Source organism: Canis lupus, chromosome 8 (genome assembly GCF_011100685.1).
Source record: "Canis lupus familiaris isolate Mischka breed German Shepherd chromosome 8, alternate assembly UU_Cfam_GSD_1.0, whole genome shotgun sequence".
NCBI lineage: Eukaryota > Metazoa > Chordata > Mammalia > Carnivora > Canidae > Canis > Canis lupus.
This window is the reverse complement of record NC_049229.1, coordinates 64,162,285-64,172,570: the sequence shown is the minus strand read 5'-3', so window position 1 is coordinate 64,172,570 and position 10,286 is coordinate 64,162,285. Positions and strand designations below refer to the sequence as shown.

The 10,286-nt window shown below is 47.9% G+C and overlaps 1 long non-coding RNA gene across 2 annotated transcripts; it reads right to left on the bottom strand.

Moving 5' to 3' along the window:
• Nucleotides 1-324: 324 nt before the first annotated feature.
• On the bottom strand, nucleotides 325-8,246 carry LOC106559135. 2 transcript variants are annotated; one of them, XR_005362947.1, is made up of 5 exons: nucleotides 8,116-8,246; nucleotides 7,235-7,290; nucleotides 7,000-7,145; nucleotides 4,093-4,427; nucleotides 325-831 (listed from the first exon to the last, which is right to left on the bottom strand). It is a non-coding gene; the product is annotated as an uncharacterized LOC106559135 (long non-coding RNA). The 2 variants fall into 2 exon arrangements; XR_005362948.1 differs by having other exon boundaries at nucleotides 7,746-8,207.
• Between the last annotated feature and the right edge of the window lie 2,040 nt (nucleotides 8,247-10,286).

Here is a 10,286-nt window from a genome sequence, read left to right as displayed (position 1 = left end):
GAGGATGCAGTAACGTTCCTATCTGCAGCTTCTTAAAAAGACCCTTGATAATCCTGGGCAGCTTCGGCCAGAAGCCAGGCGAGGCCTTCTTGCACGGGTCCGGCCTGAAAATCGATTTCTAAACTGCAGCTTCGACTTCCTCCTCATCCAAAATAGTACGGGTTTCAGGGGTGTGATAGATAAAAAAAAAAAAAAAAAAAAATGTATGCAGAGATGTGAACTCAGTGCCCAGCTCTTCATTTGGATCTGGGGCGGGAATTATCAAGTCATGCTAAATGAAATGAAATACGCAACGGCTCATAACACGGTAGGAAATTTAAAAAAAAAAAAAAAAAGAAGTTGGATAGGAACCAGGATTAGGGTCTGATGTTTGGCTTTCTAAGTAAACACGTCTAGCTTTTTATTTTACAAATAACAATCTGGAAAGATGCATTAGGGAATCTAAATGCAAAATAGAAATGAGTTTATCCAGGTAAGTAAGGTTTTATTAAACAATTTAATTCATTCCAGTTCCTTTGGAAGAAACTGTGGGTTATGGTTAATGTCCTGAGCCAGACAGAAAGTGCATTCATGAAGTCACCTGCATTTAATATACAACTGTCAGAAAACTGCTCACCAAGCCCTTTCCCGGAGAGGACCAAGCCGAAGTAGATTTTTATTTTGGTTAAATGCAACAACAGAAGTGTCCAATGAATATTCAAGGCAAGGAAAGTCTCAAACTTGAGTGCCAGCGGTGGAGAACACCAACAGAATTTGGGAGCCCCGCGAGTCTCTGACATTTCTAGCCACTTCCAAATGCGCTGTGCCGGAAAGAGATTTTTCAGATGTGATCTGGGCGGGAAAGGAAAACAAAACAAAACAAAAAAGCCAACTGGAATTAAAACACGGGTCCCTGCAGATACCGTTAAACAAATAAATCAACTTATGAAATAGGTCTGTAACAGCCATGCTCGAACCAGGAAATTCTCAGAACAAGTATAATCATTTTATGAGCATGTAAAAAAATCCTCTGTTCCTATAATATTCTTTATTGGGAAAGCTAGACAGGTTTGCATGGGCGTCTTTGCTCTCTGCTTGGTATCCCTGGTATTTGCAGTTTCAGAAGAGGTATTTCCCAAGTCCTTTGGCAAAAGAAAAATCATTGCTTTTTATATTAAGGGGTTTACCAGGCATCTGGTAAGAAGTCATAAAATTATCCATGATTACAAGTACGCTCAGAGGCTCAGTAATGCAGCGAGTTCTGCACGCTGGCGCTGTGCTCTGCTCAGAGTTATTTCCTCGAACACCTCCTGATGGCTTCTCCTCTGTTTTCTGAGAGTCCCCAGTTGTTCCTCAGCCTGGATTTTCATATTCTCAAATGTTACCTTCTATCTCGGATTCTACTGTGGTCCCACGGAACAGGGGCCCCCCTGCGCGCAGGCTGAAGGAAGCTTGTCAGACGCTGCCCTGAAGAGAACTGGTGCAGCCACTGCAGGGAACAGCCTGACCGTTCCCAATAAAAATTAAAACGTAGAGTCACCCTAGGATCCGGCAATCCCACCTCTGGGTAGACACACGGGTCCAGGAGAAGGGGAGGCAGGGATTTGAGCGGATGCTTCTGCACACTCAAGTTCACGGCCGCCTTATTCGCAACAGGGAAAGGGTGGAAACAACCCAAATGTCCCTCAGTGGGATGAACGGATAAACGGAATGCAGTATTATGTGGGTGCGACGGAACACTGCCTGGCCTTCAGAAGGTAGAAAGATCTGCGTGTGCCACAACGTGGGTGACCCTTGAGGCCATGGATGCTAAGTGAAATTAGGCAAATACTGCATGATTCCACTTATTTGACATCCCTAGAGGAGCCAAAATCATCAAAACAGAGAGCAGGACGGTGGGTGCCAAGGGCCAGGAGAGGGGTCGGGGAGCCAGTGTTTAGTGGGGACATGGTTTCAGTTTTACAAGTTGAAAAGAGTTCTGGAGATGGATGGGTAGTGGAGGCACAATAGGGTGAAGGTGCTTAGTGCCCCCGAGCTGTACACTCAAAATGGTTAAAATGGTAAATTTTATGTTATGTATATTGTACTGTACAAAAAAGGTAGCCCTGAGAAAATGGGACTATTTCTCAAGAGCCTTCATAGAAGTCCTGTCAGAAGAGTCAAGAGGGATGGCACACAGTGGAGATAACTCAGGCCCATGCGACAGTGGGGAGACCTGAGACCTGGGCTCAGACCGGCCCCCCAGGAGCCATGCTGGGGTGTGTGCCCAGTACGGAGAGTTGTTCAAGGAAGTGAAGCCAGACCTTGGGGTGACGATAGTAGCAACTGGCACTTGAAAGTTTACAAAGCAATTTCATGTCTATTAGGTCATTACTGCCTGGGCACCATCCCATGACGTTAGTCCTAACATTACCCCCTGCAACTGGTGAGAAGGCCAACGGGGGCTTGCCTGCAGGGACTACGCGCTGAGGGGGAGAGAAGAATGGAGCAGTGCCAGGAGACCCCACATAGAGAATGTTCCTCCTCCATGCATCAGTGTCTCCAGGAGGAAAACTGAAGAACCCCCATCCTGTCTCATTAACCCCTTCCTCCAGAAAGGCTTCCTGGAATGCACAGTGCTCAACTGCATGCCTCCCCCGGGAGGTTGGATCAGGTCTGGTGGCGTTCACAGGGCTATGCAAGGGGACAGAGTTTGACCCCCACGGGTATCTGCTCGGTGCGGCCTTCCCTAGCAGGCTGCAAGCTCTCAAGAGCGGGGAGCAGGCCTTGGGTCCTCTACTGTGCCTAGCACGGTGTTGGGGACACATCGAGAGCTCAGTAGTGCTTGTAAATCGGGGCCAAACTGCCGAGGGTGAGCCTGGAGGAGACTGCAGTGGTGATTCCTCTAAGCAAGCGTGCAGGTGGAAGCTATGGCCTGCCCCCGAGGGACCCGCGTGGAAGGAGCAGGGAGACAGGGCGACGCAGCCACCGCTCTAGCAGTGGGCTCAGGGCAGACAATGCTTCCGTTGTTTCCAGTGAAAGAAACGTCTGTGCCCGCCCTTTCACCTGTACCCCTGCCTACCCCTAGCCTTGTGCCCTGGAACCTGTTTCCCATTGTACAGAGGAGCATGGGGAGGTGAAGGTCAAGGTCCTGCCAAGTGCAGCTGGGACTAGAGACTGGGCCTCCCTGCTTCAAGGCTCTTCCTGCCAGACAGCACTGCTGCGTGGCTAGAGCGAGTGCAGGGCATGAGGTCGGAGGTGACTGCAGAATCTGGGGTGGGGGTGGGGGGCCCAGCAGCAGGCTGGAAGCGGCTGCTGGAAAGCCCCTCCTGGAATCCTCTCCCAGGGCCAGATTGGGGTTGCCTGGTAGGTCCTGTAGGGGCCTCAGTATGCAACCAAAGGACAGCTGGGCACAGGGAAGGATATGTGCTCAAATTTCAGAGCACCCCCAATTAAACAAGGGACTTTGGGGTAATTGAGGCTCAGTTTCCCCTTTGTGAAAATAGAATGAATAACATCTGTTTCCCCTGGAAGACTAAACCAACCAAACAAAAAAGATGTATGAAAATAGAATAAGCTTTAAGATGCACAGATGTCATGGGGCTCGGCACGCAGTGGTACTCAACAAGTATTTGTTGAATGACTATTAAAAGGGGGGCAGCTTGGGGATCCCTGGGTGGCTCAGCGGTTTGGCGCCTGCCTTTGGCCCAAGGCGCGATCTTGGAGTTCTGGGATCGAGTCCCCCGTCGGGCTCCTAGCATGGAGCCTGCTTCTCCCTCCTCCTGTGTCTTTGTCTCTCTCTCTCTCTCTCTCTCTGTCTATCATAAGTAAAAATAAATTAATTAATTAAAAAAAAAAGCCAGGCAACTGATTGAAATAGCTCTGGGGGCCTGGATATATGGTATGATCACCTCAAAAGACCACTCCCTCCTACGCATACGGACTTCACAAGCACTTAGCTGATTTGCTTCATAGAAGCCTGGGAGGTGTGTGCAAGGAAAGAACCCTGAAGGTGACCTGACTCACTGTGCAAGGTCTCGGGGCTGGCCGATGGAAGGCCTGAACGTCAGGCTCTGGAGACAGTGCCCTTCCTGGTTAGAGAAGAGAGAACCCAAGTCACCTCACTGTAATTACCTAAGTCCCCGTGAGTCCTCAGAGATGGGGCTCTGGCGTGGTTCTTGTCTGGATCCAGAATGTCCTGTCCAGTGCCTGGCACACGGGAACTCAAGTACATGCTCGGTGAATGAGTGAATGAATAAATGAACAAATGAACAAATGAATGACCATACAAGCAATTGTTCCCCCTTTCCAGATGCTTTTTATCTGGAGAGGAAGGCCCAGATACCCACTGTCTGCTCAGCACCTTGCTTTGTGCAGAAGAGCTTTGCGCTGGATGCCTTAGAGGGGCGTGCGGAGGTCTGCTGGGACAGGTGCTGCACCTGCAGTGCTAAGCTGTAGACATTGTGGGGCTGATGGAGAAGAAAGGCAATTGCAAAAAAATAAATAAATAAAATTTTTAAAAAAAGGCAATTGCAACTGCAAGACAAGAGGTCTGAGGGGCCACATGGGACTGCCTTTGCCAATGCTGAGAGCAGAGCCAGCCTCAAGGGCCCCAGGCTCAAAAGAACCCAACACTTGGTGTAACTCCCTGCTGCTGCCATCTTGAAACTCTTTTTTTTTTTTTTAAGATTTTATTTATTCAAGAGAGGCACGGACACAGGCAGAGGGAGAAGCAGGCCCCTTGTAGGAAGTCCGATGTGGGACTCGATCCCTGGACTGGGATCACGCCCTGAGTTGAAGGCAGACACTCAACTGCTGAACCACCCAGGCATCCCAAAATTCTTCATTTTTGAACGAGAGCCCTGCATTTCTATTCTGCACTCGGTCCAGCTGTTTGTAGTGAGAAGAGGGACACGGTGACTGGGTGTTCCAACTCCTTCCACATACTTCTGGAGGGGAGTCATTCACTCCTCTTTAGAGGGAGGTCATGTACAAGCTTCTTGGAAGCTTCTGAGGCAGGGTTAGAATTAGAAGGCCCTCCCTCAAGAACAAAATTTAGGGACAACCAAAAATTCAACAATCAGCATAAATAATACTTTAAAACAGACTTTAAAAAAAAAGATTTTATTTATTTACTCATGAGAGAGAGAGAGAGAGAGGCAGAGACACAGGCAGAGGGAGAAGCAGGCTTCATGCAGGGAGTCCGATGAGGGACTCGATCCTGGGACTCCAGGATCACACCCTGGGCCGAAGGCAGACGCTCAACCACTGAGCCACCCAGGGATCCCCTAATAAAGACTTTTAAAACCAAAATTCCACGATGAGCAAAATATCAAAATGTTATATTCATAGAATCAGTAATACAGCTGTACTGAGCCATTACTAGACCCCAAAGCAAAAGGAAAAATACGTGCTCCAATATATACCTTTTTACATATTTTTCAATTGTTATTTTTCTCCTTGAACCATAAAAGTTAGTTGAAAAAATTACTGGAAAATGGAAAATTAGGTGTATTAAAACTCACAAGATTATTTTGTTTCAATAGGTTATTAATATCCCAAACAGAATTTACTACAATTTTACTTCTCTGCCTTTAATAGAAGCAAACTTCTCAATATTTAAAAAAAACTTGCTTCTTTGCTAATCTCATTTGCAATAGAGAGAATTGCCATGTGTGGTGACTTCTCTCTTCCAAGGAACAACTTTAAAGGATGTTGAATCAATTTCAGTTTACTAATCCTGCCTTTATTTAAAATTTTAATATTTTCTTCATCATGTTTTTTTCTGCATTAATTTTGATTTAAAAACTATTGCATTAAAAATCTCTCGGGGGTTTATTGTTTCATAAACTATAAGGCTATTCCTTATTTTTATGTTTAGTGGAAATAGGCAGTAGTGACAGCTGTATAGCCTTGGGGAGGTACTTAATGTCACTGAATTGTACACTTAAAAGTGGTTAAATTTGTAAGGTTTATGTTGTGTATATTTAGCACAACAAAAAATATTTCACTTGATTACTGAGTTTTTCAGATCCCTCCTCCTTTAAATTTTGTGCCTGAGGTCAGCACCTTGCTCAGCCTCACCTCGGCCATAATCACGCTGCAGAGGCCCCAGGAGTAAAGCTGAGAACCAATGTGTTTGTCCCACTTAGTTTGTTGAAGGTAAAAAAAAAAGATTTGAGGGCACCTGGGTGGCTCAGTGGCTGAGCATCTGCCTTTGGCTCAGGGCATGATCCGGGGTCCCTGGATCAAGTCCCACATTGGCCTCCCCACAGGGAGCCTGCTTCTCCCTCTGCCTATGTCTTTGACTCTCTCTCTGTGTCTCTCATGAATAAATAAATAAAATATTTATAAACAAACAAACAAAAAATAAGGATTTCGAATGGGAGCCAGAAGGTGGGTTATACTTTGAGAAAGATTGAGAAGAGATTAAAATTAATCAATGCCCAAGTTTCATACAGCAAAGAGAAAATATAGAGGATGGGTCCTCTCTTGCTTTCACAGAGAGGAAACATAAAGCTTCTAAAAAGCATGACTTCCAATTTGCAAAAATCACGTCTGTTTAATAGCAAGCGTTTACTGAGCGGTTACTATGTGCCAGGAATTGTGCTAATGCTTCACTTGCCTTCTCTCATTTAATTCTTACAACAATGCAATGGAGTGAGAGGCTCACATTTATCCTCATTTGCAGACCAGTAAACTGAGGCACTGGGGATTAAGGAAATTGCCTAAGGTCACACTGCTTGTGAGTGGCAGAGTGGGAATTAGGAGCCAGGTCCCTGCCCCTCTGGCTCTTAACCCCTACCATCTCTCATCTCTTAGACCATCACTGGCTACCAATTAGAAAATGTCTGCTCACTTTCCAATAGAATATTATTTTTTTCCTTCTTTCAATCATCTATGCACTTTTGCATTCAATAAATGCATATTGGCTCTGATTCGGGCACTACAGGAAACATGAAAGTGATCGACCCAGGATCTCGACCTCAGAGGGCCTGGAACCCAACAGGAGGTAAAAGGCACAAAGACATGTGGCTCTACCTTAGTGTAGTTGGTGTGCAAACCCGCATCCGGAGGTCACATGTTGCAGGGGCCATCTGGAAGGGCTTCCAGGAGGTGGTGACCTTGCAGCAGTTCTGGAAGCCTGAGCAGGCTCACAGTGCTCCAGTTCCACGAGGACATTTTACCTGCAGGTAAAGCAGACGGTGTGGGATACCAGCAGAGCAGCAGATCGGGGGCTCTGGACCCTGGTTCTGGTCTTTTCTGTGCCCCTCACCTCCCGAGATCTTGGGCAATGCACCTACTGATCCTGTGGGGTCTTGGCGTTCTCATCTGAAAAAAAGGAAAAAAAGAGCAGGCCAGACTCCACTTACTGGCACACCATCAGAAAGACAAAGGAGAAAACATACATCAAATGCCCAGCAGATGTGTCAGAGAGCAAAATATTTTGGCTCTGGAGATGAAAACAATAGCAATTAATTATAAAAAGGTATGTAAAATCGTCTGGCCAGGGTGAATGAGTGTGTTTGAGCAGGAAAGGATGCAAGCCGGTCCCTCTGCTCTACTACTCCCCCCAGACCGCTCAGTCTAGCTTAAATATCTGTCCAATATTTATTTTGAATAAATTCCTTGAACATATTAGTGGGTCCTTTTGATTATAAAAAGAACAAACGAAGTAACTGCATAATCAAGAGAGGTCTTGAATATTTAGAGAGCCTCTCCTCTCTCCCTTCCTGCTTAGACCAGCTGGGGATTGGGGAGTGGCGGGGCGGGGGGGTGGGGGGTACCTTTTCATCATCAACCTTTAGAGCTCTTCTCAGGAGTTATAAATGGGCTGTGGCCGCCACTTGCCTGCCATGCATGCTGATTTTGACAACACATCTGAGAAGAGTTTGGCAATTCTTGTTGCAGCGGACAGGGTCAAGGTCAGCTAAGAGGAGGCGGGAAGTGAAGGGGCAGGAAAAGCTCAGGGCTGCTGCATCAACCTCAGTGGGAGTGGGAGCAGGGCAGTATTCCAGATAAGGCAGTGGGTCTGGGTCCCAAGAGCATCTCCGGCTTTTCAGGGTTGGATGCATGCTGGCCCTTCCCTCCTCCACCACCTTGGTGGTGCCTCAGCACCCGGCCTACTCTGCCCCTCTTGCTCCTGGACCTACTCACCAAGGGCTCCTTTAAACAGCTCACCTACAAACCCTCTGACAAAGCAGATGAGGTTGGCTCATCACTAGCCAGTGGCTTCCTAGGTGCCTGCCCCTCCCTCCAGCAGCTGGGGCAGGGCTGGAAACATTGGGTGGTACTCAGTCCATGAGGGTGGGGCGCCCTCCTCTGGTCCAATCAGCTTTGCCCATGAGGGTGAGACACCCACCCCTGGTCCAATCAGTTTAGGCCAGGCTGGAGCCACCCAGTGTCCACCGAAGAGGACTAGAGTGGGCAGGCACTCTTCAACAATTCAAAGAGGAAGTTGTTTCTGGTAGTTTCTCTTCCTGGAGATTTAGAATTGGTGAGTGAAAAGTTAGGAAAGACTGTGCTTTACTTTCTCCAAATAATAACAAAAGCATAATGAGCAGAGGAGAGGAAAAGTTGCCAACACACTTAGTGAACTCTTGATATGTACCAGGTGCTGGGTCTTACAGACCTTATCTCATTTGGTTTACAAAAATCTGCTGATTCACCCAAATCCTCCTCCTCCAGATGCCCTCTTTACCCTTCCCCCTGCAGCACCGGCTGCTGGAGAAGCTGACCTCCACAGGCCTTGTGGGCAGGGCCCTCCTGGCCTGGGGCTTCCTGTGGGGTTCAACCAACAGGAGATGTCAGAAGGAGACAGGAGGGTGGGAGGAGGTAGAGAGCCCCTGGCCTGCAGAGCTGAGTAGGGCCAGGACCTCAACTACTCCTCTCTCAAGGTGTCTGACTCTATAGAACTCTCTGCTTCTGGATCCCATAAGTGCTCCCCATGCAACCATCCCACTACCCCTATTGCTTAGTGCCTGGGGTAGTTACAGCTGGCTGCACCCCTCTGCTTTGTAAATAGGTCCTATGCATGTAAGCTCTTCTTGAATGATCCCAGAATTATCTTATTTCAAAATTGCCACCTGTTTCCCAGCTGGAACCTAATTGATCTCTGACCCCAAGAGTTAGATGCTACTCTGCCCCCCTTTGCACAGATGAGGAAGGCAAATTTCTTAACAAGTAGGTTAAGAAATTTGCTCAGTGTCACACGGCAGAAATGACACTGAGATTCCAAATCCTGACCCGTCTAATGCCATAGCCAAGCTCTTCATCGCGAAATTTGGTTCTGCCCAACTGACCATGTGGGACTCACCCTGGGGGCTCTGGGGGCCATGGCCCAGGCACTGTCCTCTCGGGAGCTGGCTGGAAGCAACAGACTGAAGACTGGGTGGGACTCACTACGTTCCGGAGGGAGGTTGCTCTTCTGAGCTCCGCAGGGAATGTCTACGGGATGAAGACCAGGGAAGGGTCTTCATATAAATAACAGACAGAGGAACAAAGAAAGAGGGCAGGGAGCAAAGCCAACATAAGAGAGGAGAAGGAAAAGGGAAACAGTGAAGAAATACAGCTTTGGCTACAGACACTCAAGAATGTTCCAGGAGATAGATGAAGGGCGAGCCGAGATCCTGCTGAAGGATGGCCGGACAAGTTAAGACCAGACTTTGCCCGGATTATCTTGGAGAGAAAGAAAGAAGACAAGAGGTTGTAGGGATGCTCTGGGGTTACCTCTAAGATGCTATCATTGACAGTGGGGGGAAATTGAGGATTTGGAGGTCCCAGAGGTGGGTGCAGCAACACTCAACATAAGGGGACTGTACCTGGTGCAGATGGCTGGGGGGGGGGGGGGCGCCCTGAGGACAGCAGTGAAAGCGCTGACAGGTGTGCTCTGACCACTGGGTCTTGGGGACAAGGGGGGTGGGGTGGGCAGAGGGCCAGCCAGGGCCGTAGCTCCAGGTGAAACCCAGGGTGGATTGCTCAAACTCTCCAGGGTGGCCAGAGGGGATCAGGTGGGCAGGAAAGGGGGGTGGGTGGGCCGATAGAAAAAAGACTCAGGACTTGGGGGAAAAGGAGATATTTTAAGTGCTTAGAGGCAGGAAAGAAAAGAATGTAGGGAACAGGAAAGAGGCTAGAACAAGAAGGGACCGTCTTCCAACCTTTACAGCTGTTGGGGGTTGAACTGCGTCCCCCTATAAAAGATCTATTAGAGTGCTGACCCCCAGCACCTCAGAATGTGACCTGATTTGGAGATTGGGGGGGTCGGTTATCAAAATATAATTGACGCAGAACATGCATTAGTTTTAGAGGTACAACATGATGATTTATGT